General features: G+C 36.4%; 1 protein-coding gene across 3 annotated transcripts in view; it reads left to right on the top strand.

Annotated features, from left to right (window-relative positions):
- The window catches only part of Cdk4 (Cyclin-dependent kinase 4), a 371,407-nt gene that overhangs the window by 65,270 nt on the left and 283,369 nt on the right, over positions 1-22,768 (top strand). Inside the window, exons 2-3 of one of the 3 annotated variants that reach the window (XM_069829863.1) lie at positions 17,776-17,871; positions 18,027-18,267. The exons of 1 other annotated variant lie outside the window; for it this stretch is intronic. The gene's annotated coding sequence lies outside the window, so the exon portion shown is untranslated. The remainder of the gene's footprint in view (positions 1-17,775; positions 17,872-18,026; positions 18,268-22,768) is intronic. One more of the 3 variants, XM_069829856.1, reaches the window with a different exon arrangement.

Raw genomic sequence — 22,768 nt, 5'->3', positions numbered from 1 at the left:
TGATGTTCTAGAAAAGTGCAATAACAAAACTATAGTTAAACTGTTCAACGAAGCTATGGGTATCCTGTGGCCAAAGGGTATTATGTACGATAATGTGTTATTCTTTATTAGCGATGCTGCCCCTTATATGGTCAAAGCTGGACAAGCATTATCTGTTGTATATCCTAAATTGACTCATTTTACTTGTGTGGCGCATGCATTTCATCGTGTGGCAGAAGTGGTCAGAGACAATTTCCCTAAAGTAGATTTGTTGATTTCATCAGTGAAAAAAGTATTTCTCAAAGCTCCCAGTAGAGTTAACGTGTTGAAAGAAATGTACCCTGAAATTCCATTGCCACCAAAGCCAATTTTAACTAGATGGGGTACATGGCTAGAAGCAGTTGAATATTATGCCGAACATATAGACTCTATTAACAATGTTCTCCTTGCATTGGACTCTGAAGATGCAGTCTCAATTGATACTGCGAAAACAGTTACCTGTGACATAAGTGTGAAGAATGACTTAGCTCACATTCAGCATACATTTTCATGCATCATAAAAACGCTCAAAAGTCTCCAAAATAGGCACCTTTCACTATCTGAAAGTTTTGAAATTATAAATAGTACTGTGGAACAACTGAATCGTGGTAGAGGTAAAGTTGCAGATGCAGTAAGAGCTAAGGTGGACACTGTACTTTCAAAAAACCCTGGATATGAAGAACTACAAAAGGTTGTTGCTGTGATGAGTGGTGAATCAACAGTGAAGATTAACTTGGACTTATCCCCAGCAGACATTGTGAAATTGAATTATGTACCAGTTACTTCTTGTGACGTCGAACGCTCTTTTAGTCAGTATAAATCTATCCTCAGAGACAATAGAAGAAGATTCACTTTTCAGCACTTGAAAGAAATGTTTGTAACCTATTGTTATGGTAACAGACAATAAAAATTGTGTTTTGTTGAAACTACATTGGAAGATAAGGTACGTCCATTATATTTTTTGTTTAGTTTGATTAAAATGTACCAATATTTAACGTACATAGTCATTTTTTTATAATTTTAAGTCCATATTTAATTCCATATTTTGGTAAAAATCCATATTTAATTCCATATTTTGGTAAAAATAACTACATATATATTTACATATTTCATATATTTTTAGTCCATATAAATCCGTTCCCTGGTAATGAGGTTTAAAGTAAACATTCTGTAAAATACAGTGCAAAGTAGCAATTAATATGGTCTTCTTGCTATTCACTGACTACTAATAGTTTAAATAAATTGAATATTAATTGCTACTTTGCGCTGTATTTTACAGAATGTTTACTTTAACCCTCATTACTCATTTTTTACGTACACCACTCTTGCTCTGAATGGCTCATATGTATACGCTATGCAACTTCCACCTCCTATATTAATACATAGATTAATAGGTTTATTCGCTCAGTAATATTCTTACTGTTGCTTTGTAGCTAAAATAAGGAACATCTCCAATTCTTACGTTCATCATATAAAATGCAAATATGGGTTAGTTACCGTACATAATGTATGAACTATATAAAGAGAATTATTAGCTACATTAATATTTGTTTTAACATGTTGGTGGTTCCCATTTAATGATATATGATATGATTGTACACATGATTATTACATTCTTATTTACACAGTATTGTGAAATGTCGAGAATTCATCCACAGAATAGAAGGTGTGAGAAATTAAGCAATTTTTTAGTTTGGCCTTAACTGTTTTTGTTATGACTTTTAATGTCCTCAGGAAGACTATTGAATATTTTTCGTTGCCATTATATTTTGAGATTGCGACACCAGTAAGACTAAATGTATTCCTCTTGATGACAGGCTGATAAACGATGATGATGATGATCAATGATTAGTGTCGCGGAATATTGATAGACCAGTATTGTTGCGTGGAGCTCTGTTTCTCAGTGATAATTATCTTACATGATGTTAATTTACGGTATGGGGCATACTTTCCGAAGGACGTTACACCGATTTTTCTAATAGATCTTAAAGTCCCTATTGTTCTTTATGTGGATTGAAACTGCAAATCTAAGATGTGATGGTGCCCTTGTCAAACCACCATCATCGACGGTAACCTGAAAAACGGAAGCTGTCTGCTTTCTTCTAACAGTATTACTTATATACAAAGAAAGTATTTCATCTAAATTGTAACGCGTTTGCTTCAGTTCTTGTCCGTAGAAAGCTCTCTCCGGAATCTTGTTTATGCCCAGGGAATGTTATCATCATATAAACTAAAGTTCAAGACATTATTGTATTATCTGGCTAGACTTTTTTCATGTGTGGTAATCATTTTGCAAATGAGGCATGCATTTATGGGATGAGGACAACATTGAGCAGAAGGGGAGAACCGTGGATTTGATTCTTATGAAGGCCAGTGAGGCAAGTTAAATTGTATTCTGTTACATGACAGACTTTTACAGTAGGTGTCGAAAAAAGTTGACTATATAGAAAGCGACTAAAAGTACTCGTCTACGATGAACTTAAATTGCTTGCAATGTCTAGTTGACCGAGAAGGGTTAGAGTCGCTCAATGTAAACGACATGCAACTTAAAATAATTGCATATGCATATGCTACTTGCGGTTTGCGCAATAAATTACAGGCACTTTCAAAAGTGGCATTGTGTACACAGAATTAGGGTAAACATTGGTAATTTCGTGATAATTTCATGAAAACTAATTTAAAATGCAAATGTGTAAATATATCCTTATTCCGATTTTTTCATCTAAAAGACTATAACTTGCTGTACAAATCTGGAGACATAAAAGATTGGATACGTTCTTGAATATGTGCCAAAAACCACTTTTACAACTCAAGCTGAAAGGTTGGTTATTTCGTGATAACCTTGGTAATTTCGTGAGAGGTAGAAGAATTGTGGAAAAATTCATTAAAGTCAAATGAAATTCTCATTCATTGTTGTAAGACTTCAAACATAGTATTTCCGTCTAATATTCATAGCAAGAAAACATAGAAATACATATGAACACATAATAAGAATGAAATAAAAGTAAAAATTGAAATTGAAAAGGGATCTTCTTTGCCCTGAAAGGGTGAACACTTTTATTATGGACTTTATGTAGCCTATATTACTAGGGTAACACCAAAAGTAATGCATAACGTTTGTTTAAAAAATATATTTTTATCCTACAGCTTTGCTATTTTCACAGAATGTAGATGCGTCCTTAAGGAACAAAACGTCACTTTTCCACATAATCCCTGTCCCTTTCAACTGCCTTATGTAACCTAGAAACGAGGGCCTGTAGACCAGCACGGTAAAAGTCTGGACCAACACGTCTGAGCCACTCTTTAGCAGTGTGCACAAGGGAGTCATCTTCTAACCTCGTTCAGCGAAGGGATCCTTCAGTTTACCAAAGAGATGGTAATCGCACGGTGCCAGTTCAGGACTGTAAGGCGGATGTTTCAGTGTTGTCTATCCGAATTTTCTGATCTGATCTGTGGTCTTGTGACTGACATATGGCTGTGCGTTGTCGTGCAATAGCAGAACATCCTGCTTCTCCCAATGTCGTCGAACAAGACTCAGTCGAACTTTAAGTTTCTTGAGAGTTGCAACATACCCGTCAGAATTAATGGTGGTTCCGTGTGGCATGATGTCCACAAGCAACAGTCCTTCTGAATCGAAAAACACAGCCATAACGTTTCCTGCCGAAGGTGTACTTTTGAATGTCTATTTCTTTGGTGAATTTGCATGATGCCACTCCATTGTCTGCCTCTGTCTCCGGTCCAAAATGGTGGAGCCATGTTCCATCTTCTGTCACAATTCTTGCAAGTCATCTAGCACATATCATCGACACTTAGCATGATAACAAATCAAACAGAAGCTACACTGAATCCATTGCGTCTCCGTTTTCTTTTTTGTTATCACATCCTGTCTTCAGATTTCTAAAATTCCTATTGTAATACATTTTATACTATTTTAAAAATTGTAACACATAATGCTCAACAAAATTTCGCCTCAAACAGCTAAGATTTCTATCAGTAAAGTTAAGCCTATATGGCGACTACAGATGTATCTAAAATTCCAAAAACATTTCCTAAAATTTCATGAAGATACAATAAATCTTTGTACCAAATATCATATGCTTACCTTTAGTAATAAGCCTGTAATGCAATTACAGACATACACAAAATTTGTATGCCTGAGAAGTCGACGCAAACTTGATCTCTCCAAACATAAAAGCTCACTGAAGCAACTACAACACAGAGCTTAGCTGTATGTTTCTGGAAACTGGACAACATATGCAATCCCTTGGCGGAAATTTGGATCTCGTAACACCATTGGTTAGTTCACAAAAGAGCAAAGAAAAAGTATCACGAAATAACCACTGCCACGGAATTACCAATGTTTACCCTACACCATCTGAAAGTGACTTTAAAAAGTTAAGATAATTGTAATTTTAGTTGCGCAAGCTATGACGCCAATGCACTTCGATACTACGCTTGTTCGGTGAATGGAAGGATTAGATAAAGAGTATTGTGTGTGTATGGTCTGTTATTGTTTTATTTTCAACAATATGTGTTAATTCGTGTATGATCTTTCGATAACTACCTGTACCGGTACTATGAAGGGTATTAACAATTTTTATAGTAACGGTTAACTTGTGTGACCGCGAAACGAGTGGGCCCGGTTTCAAATCCTGGTTGAAACAAGTTATCTGGTTCAGGATTTTCCGGATGCTGGGTAAAGGGTTAGTTCACAATAAACCGGGAACGGAAACGAGAACGAGAACGGAAATAATGTTAAAATAATGTATTTAAATGTCAGCATTCACAAGAATGTTCAAATTTAAATACATTTATTTTAACAATATTTCCGTTCTCGTTGTTTTCGTTCCCGGTTTATTGTGAATCAGCCTTAACTTTCAGCGCTGGACTCTGGACACATTTCTCTGGCATTATCACCTTCATGTAATTCAGATGCTAGAGTCGACGGCAATTGGGAAGGCGGGTGTCTGCTAGCGTTTGCGTCGAGAGAGACAGATAGAGAGAGCAAGGCAGCGTGCAACATTGCCACATCATTCTTCACGCGCACGTGTAAATACAAATAGCGCAGGAGAGAATTTAAATTATCAAAAGACAATAATGACCTTAGCCTTTGATTACTATAAGCATGACATCAAACATAAACTATTTCCTTCACTAATAATATTCTTTGCACGGTTTTCAATCCCACACCACATGCTTCTGCAGTCGTTTCTTGCGCATTGGCAACGTTGCAGCCAGCATCAAGATCGCCGGCAGCGTTCTGCTCGTCAACGTTTTTAAAATAATTATACACCTTAAACACTGTTTCCCGCGCCTGCCTGTGCAGTACTTGTCTTTTCACAGTCTCTTGTTCCATTTATTTATCTTACACATACACAGTAAATGTTAGTTATTCAATGTATTGAAACACTCACACTTGAACAAACGAACTCTGGAAGTACTTGTTATAGACTGATTCTGATTGGTTCTACTGTACAAGCTTGTGACGTCACATGCCAGAAATGCCATGGCGCATGTAGGAGCCGACCGCCTTCCGAACTGCCGTTTAGTCTAGAATAACCATCACAGCTGATGAAAATAAATCAATAAAAAATAACGTTTTGCGAGTGTCTGATAGATTTACTAGATTTATTTCTATCATTTTATTTTGTTACGTTTAAACACGCTTAAACATCTACTTCATATCGTGTACGTAGGATCTTTGGGTGTATCAATAGGCCATGGACTATTGCTGTGATTCTTTTTCTATTGTAGTAATATTTTATATAGTATGGCTTGTTCATTTTAACTGATTTCAGTTTTTATTATGATAATGGTGATTAACGCTGTGATGATTCATGGTATGTTAATTTTCAATCCGGAATTTACCTTTGTGGCTGAGGGGAAATCTGAAAAACCCGTCAGATTGCCTGGTCACTGAGTTTGTCTCAACGACCTCCATGCTAGTCTATAGTCTAGTGCGTTATCATTGAGCCACCTTGCTGGATAATGTTTTATTTATTTTGACCATCTTACTATAATTCGATCCGAAGAGCGTGGAAGTTAATGTAACATCATTTTCTGACATTTGTATTTTATTAGTCATTTCTGCGAAATTTAAGGCTGACCGGTTTTTTATTTTTTGTTATGGTAATCCATCCTTGCAAATTCTACATAAACAAATGAAATTTCACTAGCTACATACATACATACATACATACATACATACATACATACATACATACGACCACACCACCTCATTCTAGTGCTGGTAAAATTCATGTTCTGGGAATAATAAGTTAATTAAGTAGTAAAATATCGCTGCAATCGAAACATATTGGGAATAAATTTGAATAAGCGACAAAAAAAAGTTTCATTCCCAGGCAGGATTCGAACCACGAAAGTCTTAGTTACCAGTCTATCGTGCTGTGGAGTGAACAAAGCTCTGAAATCAGCTACAAGGGTCTGTCCGGTTTTTTTGCCACTATTGTACATCAAGAATCATTGACTGTGATTTTACAGCTGTGAGGGAAAAGTGAGAAAAAATTAACTATTAATAGCCTATTTAGATATTCTGATACAAATATAATTGAAGACATTATTACAAAAACAGCCCTAGTCACTTTTAATTCAATTGAGTTTAGGACACATTTGCTACTATTTCACATGTTTACAGACTTCAAAAATGACTCATGTCAGGTGCAATAGCCACAAGGATAAACACAAGTTCTACGGAAACAGCTGACATGTGTTGTTATGTTTATTTTTATTTTTCTATTTAAAAATAGCAATTTTGACAAGGATTGTTTTTGTAATAATGTCTTCAGTTACATATTCAGAATTTATTATATAAACTATTGAACTCCAATAGTTTTTTTCTTTCCATTACCTTCTTGTTCAAATGAAACCTAAAATCATCAAGTTGTGTTTACAATTTTGGCGATGAGGTTGGAATGTTGGGCACTAAGGTGTTAAGAACGTGTAGAAGTGCAGAGTACAATGACGACCGTTCTGTGTGAGCATTGCGTGCTACGTACACAGCTTTGGGGCAATCAGGTTTGCTTTTAACTAGCCGATATCATCAGGATTTCTGTCACGTTACGTCACTTGTCCAAATACGGAACACCTAGAATTCTAGGAACAGGTTTGCAGGGATCCGTATCATATGTTACGGTAAACGAGAAGAATGCAATCCGAGGTCCCACATATTTAATTACTAGCGGGACTCTATTAGCTTGCACCAGTGCCTACGCGGAGATCTAGACCAGCCTCGACGATATTTTGTAGAGATCAGCATAAAACAACGGAGAACTAAAATAAAAGAGTAAGAAAAAAAACATCCAGTGGCAACCGGGATTCCATACCGCGGAACACTTATGAAACTTATAGTGAACAAGCACACGTTTGGTAGGTTTTCTCAGGTTATTTCGGCTTTTAGTGACACTGTCATTATTTTGTAATGAAATAAGCTGTCTGGGGTAGTCAAATATGATTTTGAGTCGTATAAGGTTTCAGTAGTTTGTTTTCATTTTTTTTCAAATACATATTTAATGAGAGAACTTCTTGGATATCACTCTAATACCATCATAATTAAAAGAAGTCTGACTAGTGTAATACTCGGGGAAGTATGCAATGTGGGGGAAAGGAACTGGCCACCCTACCCCATTATCTCCTGGCCTAGTTGTCTCATAAGTGTTGCCTTTTTGGTATCACTTGTGAGGTTCAGACCTCTCTTCGGACATTGACTAAACAACAACATAATTAAAATTTACTTATAAATGGCTTTTAGAGAAACCGGAGTATCATTGCCGTCTTCATATAAGCCCGCCATCAGTCCCTATCCTGAGTAAGATTAATCCAGTCCCTAGCATAATCACATCTCACCTCCCTCAAATCCATTTTAATATCGTCGTTGTTCCTGCAATAACTCCTATGTGCAAAATATGTAATTTTTCAGTAGGAGGAAAAAACACATTTATTCATCCTATGGCAGCCGTACATAGGGGATTGTGAATTCTTACATTTTCGAAAAAAAAAAAAAAAAAAAAAAAGGAAATATAATTAGATATAGGCGATTTTATTATTTGCTATATCACTATTTAAGTTAAATAGAGCAAAAATCTGAAAATCAATAAATATGTCACATAGGAGTTATTGCAGGAACGACGACGATATTATCCTCCCATCTACGTCTCGGCCTCCCCAAAGATCTTTTTTCGTCAGGTCTCCCAACTAACATACTAGGCCTATATGCATTTCTGTATTCGCCCATACGTGCTACATGCCCTGCCAATCTTAAACATGTGGACATAATGTGCTTAATTATGTTGGGTGAAGAATACAGTGCGTGCAGTTCTGCGTTGTGTAACTTTCTCCATTCTCTTGTAACTTCATCCCTCTTAGGCTCAAATGTTTTCCTAAGCACCTTATTCTCGAACACTCTTAGCCTCTGTTCCTCTCTCAAAGTGAGAGTTCAAGTTTCATAACCATACACAACAACCGGTAATATAACTGGTTTGTAAATCCTGTCGGTAGTTTTACTAGGCATTTCCCATATTATTATGAGTTTAATTTCCTCTCGAGTGTCGTTCCTCCAAGATGTAATTTTTCCGACTTTTCATAATTAAAACTAGTATTAACTTGGCAGTATAAAAAAAAAAAAAGAAAAATTCTAAAAGTTGTGAAAGAATTCTTAAAATGCAATACATAATCTCTTTTCATAGGCGATTTCGTAGTAATATCATCTTGCATCAAGGACTCTGGTTTCACCGTCATTTTCATAGATTTCTCGTGGATGCAGTGCAACAGTTTCTCATTGTTTTCTCGATCGATTATAAAGATGATAGTGAATGTACCAGAAATTATGTGACGACAGAAATAGTCTGGTCACTTGCATCTCTGTCCATAATAAATTTTACTTGGACTCTCCAGGAAAATTAGAAGCTTAGTTATCTAGTTAACTGTGTGTCTCGCAATCTTAATCTTAATATTAATTACATTTACTAGTTAATGATGCTTTAATATCGTTAATCATTTTCCTTTTCTTCATAATGATTTGTGGAAAATTAATGAAGTTTAACCACGGTCTAGTATATACAGTCACGAAGCTCAATATGTAGTAAATATGCATCCATAGATAGTTGCCTACCACTAGGATCGCTAATATCGCCTCATTACAGACAATGCGAAATAGTACCGGCACAGTCTTTTGTTCCTAGCACCCTCACAACTCAAGCTTCGTGACTGTATATACTAGACTGTAGTTTAACTGTAATACAGTTTTCATGTATGTTTTGTATATAATAATGGCTGTGTTAAGGAGTGGTAGTGAGTACTAAGGAAATAAATATGAAGGAAAGTAACCAAGGAATCGAAATATGGGTGGTAGGTAGGTAGGTAGGTAGGTAGGTAGGTAGGTAGATGGATAGAAGTGTATATGGATGGGTGTTGTTGCTTAGTAAACTGTCTGAAGATAGATTGTAACCTTATAAGTGGCACCAATAAGGTGTTATCCATGAGGCAATTAAGCCAAATGATAATGGGATAGGGTGACCAGTTTCTCCTCCATTGCCTACATCGCTGACCAGTAACATATTTTACTAATCAGACTTAAGATGTCTATGAACAATAAAATTGTTCTGCCTCTGGCACATATTGTCAAGTGAGATGTACTGCCTGCTAATATATGTACACATAAGCCAAATATTAAATCAGGTAATAAAATAAAATAAGTAAAATAGAAAAGTGCGACAAAATGTAAATATAAGGAAGAGTGGAAACAAAAATAAGAGACGAAGATAGAACAAGGAAGTAGGGAAATAAGAAAGAACGAAAGTAATTGACAGAAAAGTGAAGAAAGGAAATTATTACGTAAATCGAAATGAAAAATAACAAAATAATTTCGATATGGTAGTAAGAAAAATAAGGAAAAAGAAATCATGAAAAGAATCAAACTCAATGGAAGTAAGAATACATGGAAAGAGACATAAGTAAGAAAATAATATATGTAGGCTATAATGAAAAGCAGAAAAAACAGAGAAAATAATTAAGGAATATGCTGGAAAAGAAAGATAGAAAGAAAGAAGACAATGTAATAGTGAATACGGAATGAAGTAGTAAAGTAAATTGATGTAGGAGGAGACATGAAACAAATATAAAGAGACGGATAAAAGAAATTGAGAATAAAAATATATAAAATAAGATGGAAACGGAAAGATAAGAAATAAAGGAATTGTACAGAGAAAGAAGTAAATGGAAATAAACGTAAACAAAAAAGTATTTCTAGTACTTAATTGTAAATTATTAATGAAACGTATATGTGTATGTATGTATGTATGTATGTATGTATATATGTATGTATGTAGGTATGTATGTGGCAATGGTATATAATACCCAGTAATATTACAGTAACTACAGCTACTCAGTAATAAAATAACCAGTTAACACATAGCATAAACGTAGAAGTTAGTCTAACTATAAATAAAGCCTAAATAAAAGCAAAGCTAACCAAATTAAAAGTAAACCTATTTTTTTATTAATCCACCCATTGTCAACATAAGTAATTACTAATTACATATCATCTTATGTAATTACATGTTAACTTAAATACTTGCGTTGAATCTGCATTACTTTTCAATCTCCTCCTGGTAGGACAGTCCTTTAATAATATTTATTAACACAGTATAATAATCAGCCTACAAGAATAATAATATATTACAAGAGATTTTTCGATAGCTATGGTTGGAGGTTAAAATGTCCATTTAAGTACGTCCGCAAACAGAAATGTCCATTAGCAAAATGTCCACTTATATAAATGTCCATAAAAATTAAATGTTTTCTTGGTTTATTTACATGTAAGTTATCCATATCGGCATTGGCCACACTTCTCGCATCACAGGTGCTTCTTTCTACACGCTTCCAATATAATTTATTACCATTTTTGCTCCTTGAATGAAAGTGATACGAAAAGCCAATGTGTACTAGAATGTGTTTCCTTTTTTGTGAACATATAATTTCAGCCATTCTGTCACTCTTGATTTAAAATTTGGTGCGTCGCTTAGCAATCTGAAAAAACATTTTACTTTGTACTCTTTCTCCTGGTTACTGCTTTTGTAAAAAAAAATGGGTTTTTTCTTCCAATTATGGACGTTTTTATGGGCATTTTTGAATGCAGACTTTTTTTTTATACTGGATATTTTGCCAGTGGACATTTTTATACTGGACATTTTTCCCTTGGATATTTTGCTCTGGACATTTTTTATTTGTGACCACTTTTCCTCTGGTCATTTTGAAGTGGACAATTTAACCTAGAAGCATAGCTATCTCTTTTACACTCCTTGGAGGGTTGTGAAGGTAGTTATGGAAAAAAGAAAGACATTAAAGTATGTGAAATAATGACACAAGAATGTAGAAAAAATACGAAAAGAATAAATAGTCTTAAGAAGTTGAATGCAAAGAATAAAAAAGAAATTTGTTTACATGAACTTCTGGGAATTCTTGCTTGATAAGTACTAGATATATAGGAATTCTTTCTTTTGTGTGTGTCTGTGTGCGTGTTTGTTTTGTTGTTGGTTGTTGCCCCCTAGATTTCCAAATTCCCTCCGCCAACACTTATGGAGCACTATTCAGCGCATTCTAAGCCGACATTTATGTATGACTTTTTTTTACAGTAGTTCGTGACAGCATTTTGTTATGAATGGGGTTGTGGTGGTGATGGCGGAAGCAGGTGATAATGAACGGGAGGGCGTAGTACGATCCCCTTGAGGGGGCCCCTATGCTCTTGATGTCGGCAGTCTGGAGCCTGAAGAACCATAGATCACTGACCCGTTCGTTGTGTACACTGGACGGCATCTCAAGATGCCCCCATAATTTATTCTACCTGACAGCCCTCAAACTCACATTTTAGAAAGTAATTATGTTTCTCATTTGACTATAATATACACTACAAAGGACACAATTTAAATATTTAATTTCGTACGAACTATATTGACAGGTTACGAAAATATTTTGTCTGAAATGTAATGGAGTAATAAAACTTTATTAATTATAAGAAATCCAGGTTTTACCCTGTGATTTGGAGGAGTCTTTTCTGCTCACAATAGCCATAATTGTAGTGCTTCTACAAATTTACGTTTATACCACTGGCATGGTAACACATGTAATGTGCCAATTGAAGTCTGCATGAGGATCAAATTCTTGTTATTAGTTCTTGTCGATGTTTGGTCGTTTTCCGTGTTCAGGCAATTTCTAGATAAAGAGTGACAGGACGCCTTGGACCTAGGGTCAGCATGATGTCGGGCCTCAATATAAGATCACAAAGAATATAGATTTAATAACGACCAAATATCCAGTCATCAGATGAGATTCGAACCAAAGACGCCTATCTACCTGAGACTATATAGTGTATAGTCTATACACAAATATTGATATTGAATGAAGTGTGGACAAATTACTACCTTTATTATTATTATTATTATTATTATTATTATTATTATTATTATTATTATTATTATTATTAGGCTACTTTAGGTTTCTATGTATATATTTATTCACACTGCAAATGGGTAAATACCCGGTGGCAGTGGTAACTAGTTACACTCAATAATGACAATTAATAGAACACAGTTAATAATAATAATAATAATAATAATAATAATAATAATAATAATAATAATAATAATAATAATGAGCATCGCAAATTAAATGAAGCACGATCATTTAAAGTAAATCTAATTTGTATCTTAACCCTAAGTTCGAACTAAGTATATGTTCATACATGCACAAGTACCTTTCAGCACGACACTCATTTCGCTGTCAACTCACTCACTGCACTGGAACTACGACACATTTAACTGATACCATCCTGATTTCACTAACACTTCAAAAACATTTCGCTGTTCAAATACTTTGCACTACCCCTATAAACTATAAAACGTCACTGACACAAACACACTTCACTTACACAACAAACTTCACTGACATACTTCTTCCACTGATACAACACTTCAAATAACAAAACGTCAATTACACCCTTTAAATAGTGTGTATAATATACTACCGTCTATTAGTAAAGTCCTTAAGCCTATTTTTAAATACATTTTTGGTTATTGGTAAAGCCTTTAATAAGTCTGCAGGTAAAGCAGGTAAAGTATGATCTGTGTAAAGTATTATTGTTCAGTAGTCTGCACAAGTCACATAAATCGACATCTTTGTAATTATTATGGGCTTCTATGCCAACTTTATAGGGTGTGTATCTACAGATTAGAAGTATGGACAAGCTTTGTAAGTGGAAAGTTTTAACCTCTAACTATTCCCGTCCAGTTATAAATGTGCAATAATAAACTATAAAAATTTGTAGTTTTAAATCTTAACTACTGCGCTTTGCTGTGGTCCATTTGAGGTGTTTGAAAAATATGAAGTTGCTGTGTTGCTGTAAATGCAATGTGCCACTCATTTAAAATCCTCCTATTTTAATTAAATGTCTGCAGACACACACTAGCGTCTGGCTGCCACACAGAGACACGCCGACCTGCCTCTGACAATATTCAACTCTTTTTTTCTACGCTGTCTGCCTATGTTTAAAATGCATCTCCTCGAACAAAAATTGTTTTGGTAGTTTTTCTTTTCTGTAAGTCACCTTGGCAGCGAGAGTAATGAAATGTAGTGTGGCTATATAAACTGTATAGGCTATTGCTTGCTTCTTACAGACCGTACTTTATAGAGGTAGTTTCTGGGCATCGTGATAGCAAAATACGAGCCTTACGTAACGTATTATAACGAAGGCCCGGAAGTTGGTTCATTTGCATATTTTTTACACGTGTATACGACCTGTCAATTTTTAAGTTAATTAAAAATGACTTTACATTGCATATAATCGGTATTCAAACGAAGAAAATGTAGAGGAGGGTGAGAAAACCCGTTCAAATATCGGGATATTTTATTATTATTATTATTATTATTATTATTATTATTATTATTATTATTATGTCCGCCGAGTTCTGTGGTAACGTGTCCGCCTCCAGACTAGCCGGCCCGGGTTCGATTCCTCGGGACTAGGAGAGACGACGGTGCGCAACTTTTAATCACTAGATGGTGCACCAATATGCCTGAGTTAAATCCCAAATCTCTTCGCAGTGCATATGAAGAGAAGGCATATGTCACTGTTGATAGTGATTCGTCCGTCGGACGGGGACGTTAAGCCTGGCGGCCCCCTTGGTGCTATTCAACAGGAGTAGGCTACGTGCAGCACCGGGTTTCCCCTTCTCCCTTCCTCATCTTCATCATCATCATCATCATCATCACTCATTCCAGACACTACACTTATACGAATACTTACACATACACTCACCCTAATACACGACATAACTCTCCACAGATACACATCATGTACAGGTCCACACCTGTGGAGTAACGGTCAGCGCGTCTGGCCGCGAAACCAGGTGGCCCGGGTTCGAACCTCGGTAGGGGCAAGTTGCCTGGTTGAGGTTTTTTCCGGGGTTTTCCCTCAACCCAATACGAGCAAATGCTGGGTAACTTTCGGTGTTGGACCCCGGACTCATTTCACCGGCATTATCACCTTCATTTCATTCAGACGCTAACCTGAGATGATGATACAGCGTCGTAAAATAACCCAATAAATAAATAAAAATAAATCATGTACAGTGTGGCCCGCCGAAGTGGTGTACAACTACAAAATGGGTCACAGTCCTGCCATCTGTCCCCAATATACGGAACCCGAATCATGTAAAGTGAAGTGGATAGGCATTGGATACATTATTATTATTATTATTATTATTATTATTATTGTTATTATTATTATTATTATTATTATTATTATTATTATTATTATTATTTCTCTTCTAATTGCTGTGACACCAGAGAAGGTGTTAAGATTTAGTGATACTGTAGTAAGTGGTAAGTCTATTTAAAATAATAAAAAATTGTATCAGAATGGAATAGTAGCATAATATTTCAGGAGTAATTTTCTTTTCCCAGTTGGGAATTAATACAAGAATGCAGAATTTGGGCAAAAAATCCGGAAAGGGGAAATTCTTCTACTTCTCCCCTTCAATTTGAACACTGCATGTTAATTGAATATTTTCGCTTATCAGTACCTAATAAGTAGAGCCCGGAAGTTCAGGCATTTATTTTGGCTAAAACAGGCGGGCAAGTAAGCACTTAAAACTAAGAGAAAAGGCAGTAAAATAATAAAAATAGGCATTTAAAAATTACGAAAATAGACAGTAAAATAATCCTGTGTACCATATTTCAGTACTTACTATTGTTTTTCTTGGTTACATGTCACAAGATAATTTTTCTCAGCTGACATAGTCAGCCGCCTGTCAGAGAGAATGTTTTTCATCATTGAAAAAGATCGTTCTACTTCCATCGAAGTGATTTGAGCATACTTAAAACATGCTCTTGTGTAGATGGACTCATATCAGTAATAATAGCGCAAACTAATGTGCCATTCCGACTAATTGCTTTAAATACAATTCGATCTGTCAGAGAATTTATTATTTTTCTCTCTCCGCAATGTTTTCTTGGAATCTGTAGAGTCCGAAACTCTCAGACGAAAGAAACCAACTGCCTTGTGGTGTGAGGTGCAATAGCAGTAACTGGTCTAATCAGTATAGGGCTGCTTTTTAGGTACGCCGCCACAAATAATGTAAATGTGTTTATGTGAAGTGAGATTCTCAGTATAGATTTCCATTATGTAAAAATATCGTTTAATTTTTGTAACAGGTGCTTCTTTTTAAAAATAAAATATTGTTTTCATTTATATGTTTTTTTTTTTCATTTCATTTATTATATTCCATAGATCTTACATGAGCGATGAAGCTGTAAAATGTGGAACAAGTAAAATTTTTACAATTTTTACAGTTTTACAATTTTGTAATTTTCTACAATTTTTTACAATTTTTTTTACAATATTTTGGCGAGCTGTAGTGAGATGATGAGAGGCCTGAGGATTCGCCAAAAGATTACCCGGCATTTGCCTTGTGGTTGGGGAAAACTTCGATAAAAACCCAACCAGGTAATCAGACCAAAGGGGGTGAAATGAAGTGAGGCTGAGGACTCGCCATAGACCATCCGGCTTCAGTCCCACAGCTGGGGAAAACCTCGGAAGGAACCATTCATTGTGACCAAGTGAGGAATCCAACTCAAGTCCGAGCGCAGCTCCGGATCATCAGGCCAGCGAGTCTGCCGACTGAGCTACATCGATGGCTCTACTAAAAATATAGACATAGCCAGTCAGATTAATTAAATTTACAAACGCAAACGATTATTCATCAGTTGATCTATAAAATATAATACTAAACAATTCAATCAGTTGTAATATACAGAAATCGATAATGCTTATCATGCAAATTACTTCAAATTACAAACACAAACAATTTAATATATTCAGAATTCGTACAATATTTCATTGTACTGATTTATAGTATTTAATGTATGCATAATAGCAGAAAATCTCCATCGAAAGCAAAAAAGGCAAAATAAGGCATTAAACCTTAAAATAGGCAAAAAAGAAAGGCAAAATAAGAATTGGCCCTAATGTTCCGAAATGTGTGGAAACATGCTTTTCTCTATTAAACTCTTTCGTGTGTGTGTGTGTGTGTGTGTGTGTGTGTGTGTGTGTGTGTGTGTGCGTGTGCATGTGCATGTGCGTGTGCGTGCGCGTGCGTGTGCCCACATAAAAAAGACATTTTGCCTAACTTTCGGGCTCTACTAATAAGTATTTTCAGTGTGCTAACGTTGACTGTAAGATGGTGTATTAAATAGTGCATTTATTTTATTTTACATCAATATTGTAATAGCTACGTGTTTACTATCACCTGAGCATGAAGTTGTAGAGGAAATTGAATGTATTCATCTTCATGACCATTACGAAATAAATACTCGAACAGTACTTGTAAGGTTGAATCTCAGACTTTGAATCTGGAACTTACTATTTATTTTCGTTGGTAGGTTGATTCATATCTTTCAAAGTATTTAAGCAACAGAATTTCAAAAGTTGATCGCTGAGGATAAATACAACACGTTTTCGAAGGCATACCGACCTACCATGCCAAATGACCTGCCACTCTCTGGGGTACGATGCACGTCATTTAGATGTACCTAAATAACATGGTGCTGGTTATAAACTGCATTTCATTGCTGATTTTGGACAATCAAACTATAGGGTGATCCGTTTGGGTATGGATAAAATAAAAACACCGTAAAACATTTACTGCTAAACTTTATTTGTTGAAACTTTGTCCATACAACATTGAAAGATGGGAGATTCCTCAGAGCTCAACATGACCCCCATTGCGCACCCTGCACAACTCATAACGGTGATGCAATTCTGCCTATGTCCGTTGTAACATAAGAGGAGTGATTTGTTGAAAAGCTTGAGTAATTTTTACTCTCAGATCATCAATGTTTCTGGGTTTCTGTGAATACACAATGTCTTTAACAAAACTCTACACGAAGAAGTCAGGAGGGGTTAGATCTGGGGAGTTTGGGGGGCCAAGTTAAGAGATAGCTGCTTCTCGTACTTGGTTTCGCCTGCGATCTCCTGCATGTTTTTTTAACACAGAACCTGTTTCTATAAATGTTCGATACCACAACATTATGGAATTGTGTTTAGGTACATTATGAACATCATACTCACTTCGAAATTCTCTTTGAACCCTTTTAACACTCAAAATTAGCATACCAAAGAACACATTGTGCCCGCTGTTGATTTGTAGTAGCCATTTTAATCATTACGATTTTCATTTGTCCTTTCAGATTGTGCGTTGTTGATCGTCATATATGGAAACTCCCATCTTATAATCATACTACAACCAGCAAGAGATTTTTCCTACTACGAGGCGCATCCAGAAAGTAAGTTTCCCTATTTCTTTTAAAAGGAACACACACTTTCAGGAAAACATTTATTGGCACAGGTACAGCAATGTTTCAGCTATTTTTCAACATAGCCACCATCAGAATTGAGAAACTTGTATCGTGGGATCAACTTTTGTATCCCTCTGTCGTAGAACTCTGCCGCCTGTGAATGGAACCAGTGTGACAGACGTCTTCAGCTCTTCGTCGTTGCCAAAACGCTCACCTGAGGACAGGAATTTCTTGAGGCGCAAGAAAACGTGAAAATCGCTGGGAGCAAGATCAGGACTGTAGGGTGGATGATCAAACAACTCCCAGCCAAATTCCGTCAAAACAGCTGCTGTGCGCCGAGCCGTATGTGGACGAGTATTGTCATGGAGGAGCACAACACCTGCAGTAAGCATTCCACGCCTCTTGTTTTGAATAGCACGTCGCAATTTTCGCAGTGTTTCACAGTAACGGTCAGCGTTCACTGTTTCACCTCTTGGAAGGAAGTCAATGAGCAGAATGCCCTTCCTGTCCCAGAACACCGTGCACATCACTTTCCGCACCGACAGCGTCTGTTTTGAATTTCGTCCTGACCGGAGATCCACTATGCCGCCAATGCATTGACTGCTGCTTGGTTTCCGGGGTGAAGTGCGAAATCCAAGTCTCATCGCCCGTGACGATCCTGTCGAGGAACTCGTCGCTGTCATCGTGATACCGTTGCAGAAATGTCAGTACTGCTCCTAAACGTTGCATTTTGTGTTCGGGTGTCAGGTTTTTCGGCACCCATCTGGCACACACTTTTTTGAACAGCAGGTGCTTAGTGACAATCTCATGCAACAAGGATCGCGATATCTGCGGAAAATTGCTGCTCAGCTCCGTAATCGTGAAGCGACGGTTCTCCATGATGCACTGCGGCACCAGCTCAACACGATCATCATTGATGAGGGACGGTCGCCCACTGCGCTCTTCATCATGGACACTTTGACGACCTTCGGAAAACTGCCTACACCAGCGACGCACCATCTGCTTACTCATGATGTTTGGCCCATAGACCTGACAGAGCTGCCGATGAATTTCAATTGGCGCAATGCTTTGTGCATTGAAGAACTTTATCATCGACCGAACCTCGCAGACGGCGGGAGAAGGAATAAGAGCTTCCATTTCGGACCACTGCTGCCACGCTACTGGCACCAGGCGGGACCTGTCCGGCATATGATTGATACGTGATAGACATGTTACGCATGCGCAATTGACACGGCTAATTACGTTTACTTTCAAGAGGAAAAAATCGGGAAACTTACTTTCTGGATCATAATAGCTTTATAATAACAAATTAATATTATCCATATCCTAGGAAACGAGAATGCGGATGCTTTAGCAAAGAAGGGCAGCACTGCTACTTACAGACCTGTTACGAAATCTGCGTATTACCACAGTCTACTATATACAGTCACGAAGCTTGGGGTGATTTTTTGCAAATCTCGCGATAGTTGCTAGCCGCTTGGAGCGCTGTGAGTACTAGGAACAATAGACTGTGCCACAGCCATCGTGATCTAATACAGGCCGTAAGGCAGACCATGTAACTCGCTTAACCCGATCACGAAGGGCGGCGTTTCAACCATATAAATTAGTTGGAATGCATAAATAGTAACATATGTTTCTCTAAAATGTAGTGTACTTCCATTAATAAAATTTAAAACAATGATTATGAGACACTTCAGACATAATTCACTTGCGAGTTAAGATGTAATATTATTTATTGTGTGAAAATTACGTTGTTCGTATGTGTAATACCTGCCTTTATTTCGATTAAATATTGCGAAATTCTTGTACATTCATTTATACACGATTCAATAATTTTAAATTGCACCGCACGGATATTTAGATATGTTGAAATTATAGATTATGTTTACTGTACCAGTTGCCCCTTTCTGTCTAAATTTAGTGATCTCCAATGCCTTGCCATTCATATGAAAATTATAGGTTATGTTTACTATATTTAACTTATATTCCTAAATTCGCAATCATACATTATAGTTAAGCATAATGTCATGTATGATACCCCGGACATTCAATTTGTCTGTATTTTAATACTACAATTGAGTACTGAATTATTGTATTTATCTACTACCTAAGGGACGAAGTAACACAATTGTACGTACACTAAATGGTAAATGTTTTGTCTAAAATTCAGGAATGTAGATGTGCTAAACTGAAATCACAATATAAATTCTTTTTTATTAAACCTCAAAATAGCTTCCATTCTAAACTTGAAATGTTGACGCGAACAGATTATGTTAACATGTAAAATTTTCTTCACATTGAAATAACACAGTTTTGTAATTATTTCTGCATCGTATTATGCAACAAGAAGTAAACGGAACTTATGGACACATTACACAAAATAAAGCTTAGCAATGATAAGCAATAAAGTTATAATATAATATTTCACTGAGCTCCATACACTGAAATAGAAAACCCGAACAAACATTACGCCTGGTCTAGATCGAAAAAGCATTTTTGTGAAAAGCTATGTAAACTGTGAAATGTTCGTTATCGGTTGTAATAAATGTAAATGGCTAAAATACAATAATTTGAATAATAATATGGGACAAGGAGACGTTTGTAGTACTATAAATTGTAAGAAAAATAGGTTGGAGTTATCCTTCTTCCGAAAGATCCAGGAAGGTGAGTTTATAGAATATAATATGTATTTTAAAAAAGTAATGTATAAACCTTATGATTTTTCATATTTCAATAGTGTAAGGAAGATGTTAATTTTTTCAAAAGAACACGATATCGAAAGTACAATACATTTTATGGTTTGTTAGGGAAAGAGTCTGTGATGAGGCGATAGTAGCGATCCTGGTGGTGAGAAACTATCTATGGATGCATATTTCAACTGTTTGTTTGCATATTTAGTAAGTATTAAGCTTCGTGACTGTATATAATAGACTGTGGCATTACTCTGTGAAAAGATTTATTGAATCTACGTACTTAGACTTCAACAAACAAAATTTGATAACACAATCTCAAGGAAAAAAATGGAACTCTCTGCGTCATAATCCACAGTTAGGCCTAATTCCTGATTTACCACGAAAATTGTCTATAGCTGCATTTAGATTGGTAACAGGCCATGATTGTTTGGCCAAACACCGGCATAGAATTGGAATATATCAGTACCCTAACTGCCCATTGTGCAACTCAAACCAAGAAATGGATTCGGAACACCTCAAAATCTGTGCTTCAGTGGCTGACCATGATAATAACTTTGAAAAATATTGGAGTGCAAGAGGTCAAATGACTTTGTCAAACTCCTGGCATTAGAAAACAACATATTATCCATATCCAAACGGATCAGACTGTACTTATTTGTTTCAATTTCTGAAGAATAGAAACAAGTCTATATTTGTTGAAGTTACTGTTACAGGAAATCATAATTTTCTTGATTTATTAGTAAATGTCTAATAGTGTATTTTTTTCATTTGTTAAGGTCATAATTGCATGCATATTTATTTTGTTTTAGAGGATGAACTTCGGATCCTAATTATAACCATTAGAATAGTGCAGATGATGTCACATTCGTCACACCCGACGTTCTGAGAAAGTTTACAGCCCTGAAATCCGTCATTGGATTGATGATGAACATGACGCTCCGGTACCTTGGCCAGGACGTTTATCGGATTGAATTCTTTCGATTTTTCCCTATGTGAATACTGGGCTGTGCTGCTACCATTCCCAGATAGACGAATTGTCTTATCGAAATAAACACGTTACAATGCCTCCAGGACTGAAACGGGAATCTTTGGACAGGTGCACTGTTCACTTTCACACCGAACTGCCTGTGAATTTGAAACTGCTCACTGAAGTTGGAATATAAACTGCTATTTTACGTAAGGCTCATAGAATGCGTATTCATACCAATAAACTACTGTGGAGTATGGCATGTAATAATGATAATAATGATACACTGCATGGTTTTATTGGTGAAATACATGAAACTGATAAAATCTATTCAAAATAGGCTACATACTAGTTAAGCGTTCGCGTAGGCTTCTGCGGCTGGTGTACATGGTCTGTGGATAAGCTTCGGGGCTTCTACCGCGTTGTCTTGGTGTTGGTGGCTGACGTTTCGACCGCTGTGTTGTAGTCATCTTCAGAGCATTTAGTCTTAAGGCTCATTCACAATGAAAATTAAACATAACGTATGCGTTAACTTAACGTTACAGTAAAATCAAGAAGTCATACCATCATTCACGATGGGAACATAAATATAACAGCAAACATACTTGGTAACCATGGAAACATAACAACGCCATTTCCTCATATTCTGTCGTATACTTCAGCGCTCCACGATTGTGTTCTGTTTGCAAATCACGTAAGCATAAGCATGAAAGTTTGGAGTTTGAAAACTTTCATGTTAACGTCTTACGGTAATGTTTATGCCAATGCTTATGTGAATCATTGTGAATGATCCCATTTGGTAGCCTGGGCGCAAACTTCTGTGTTTATGTTACGGTTATGTTTAATTTTCATTGTGAATTGGCCTTTAGTATGACTTTCTTCGGAACGTAAGTGCATCTGGGAAGTACACAGAGATCCTACGCAGACCGGTCCCATTCCAACTTCTGCCTAAGAAAATCTGTTGTCGGGCGGCGAACTGTCGTTCGACGGAGTACGTACAGCTCCGTGTACGCTTCCCTACGCAGACCGGTCTCACTCCACTCCTTATCGCTTAGCTTCCTCGGGACCGACGCCCCGCACTATCGTCATTAAGCCGACGTAACATTACTACCTGGAGCCAGTCTGCATAGGAACTTTCTGTACTTGTCATAGGTTTACGTTACGTAAAAATAACCCCGAATGGGAGAGCTTCAGCCAAAACCATTCAGAGAAAAAAAATAATATA

This window comes from Periplaneta americana, chromosome 1 (assembly GCF_040183065.1).
Source record: "Periplaneta americana isolate PAMFEO1 chromosome 1, P.americana_PAMFEO1_priV1, whole genome shotgun sequence".
Taxonomy (NCBI): domain Eukaryota; kingdom Metazoa; phylum Arthropoda; class Insecta; order Blattodea; family Blattidae; genus Periplaneta; species Periplaneta americana.
The sequence above is the reverse complement of the archived record's forward strand: the minus strand, read 5'-3'. Positions and strand labels throughout refer to the sequence as shown.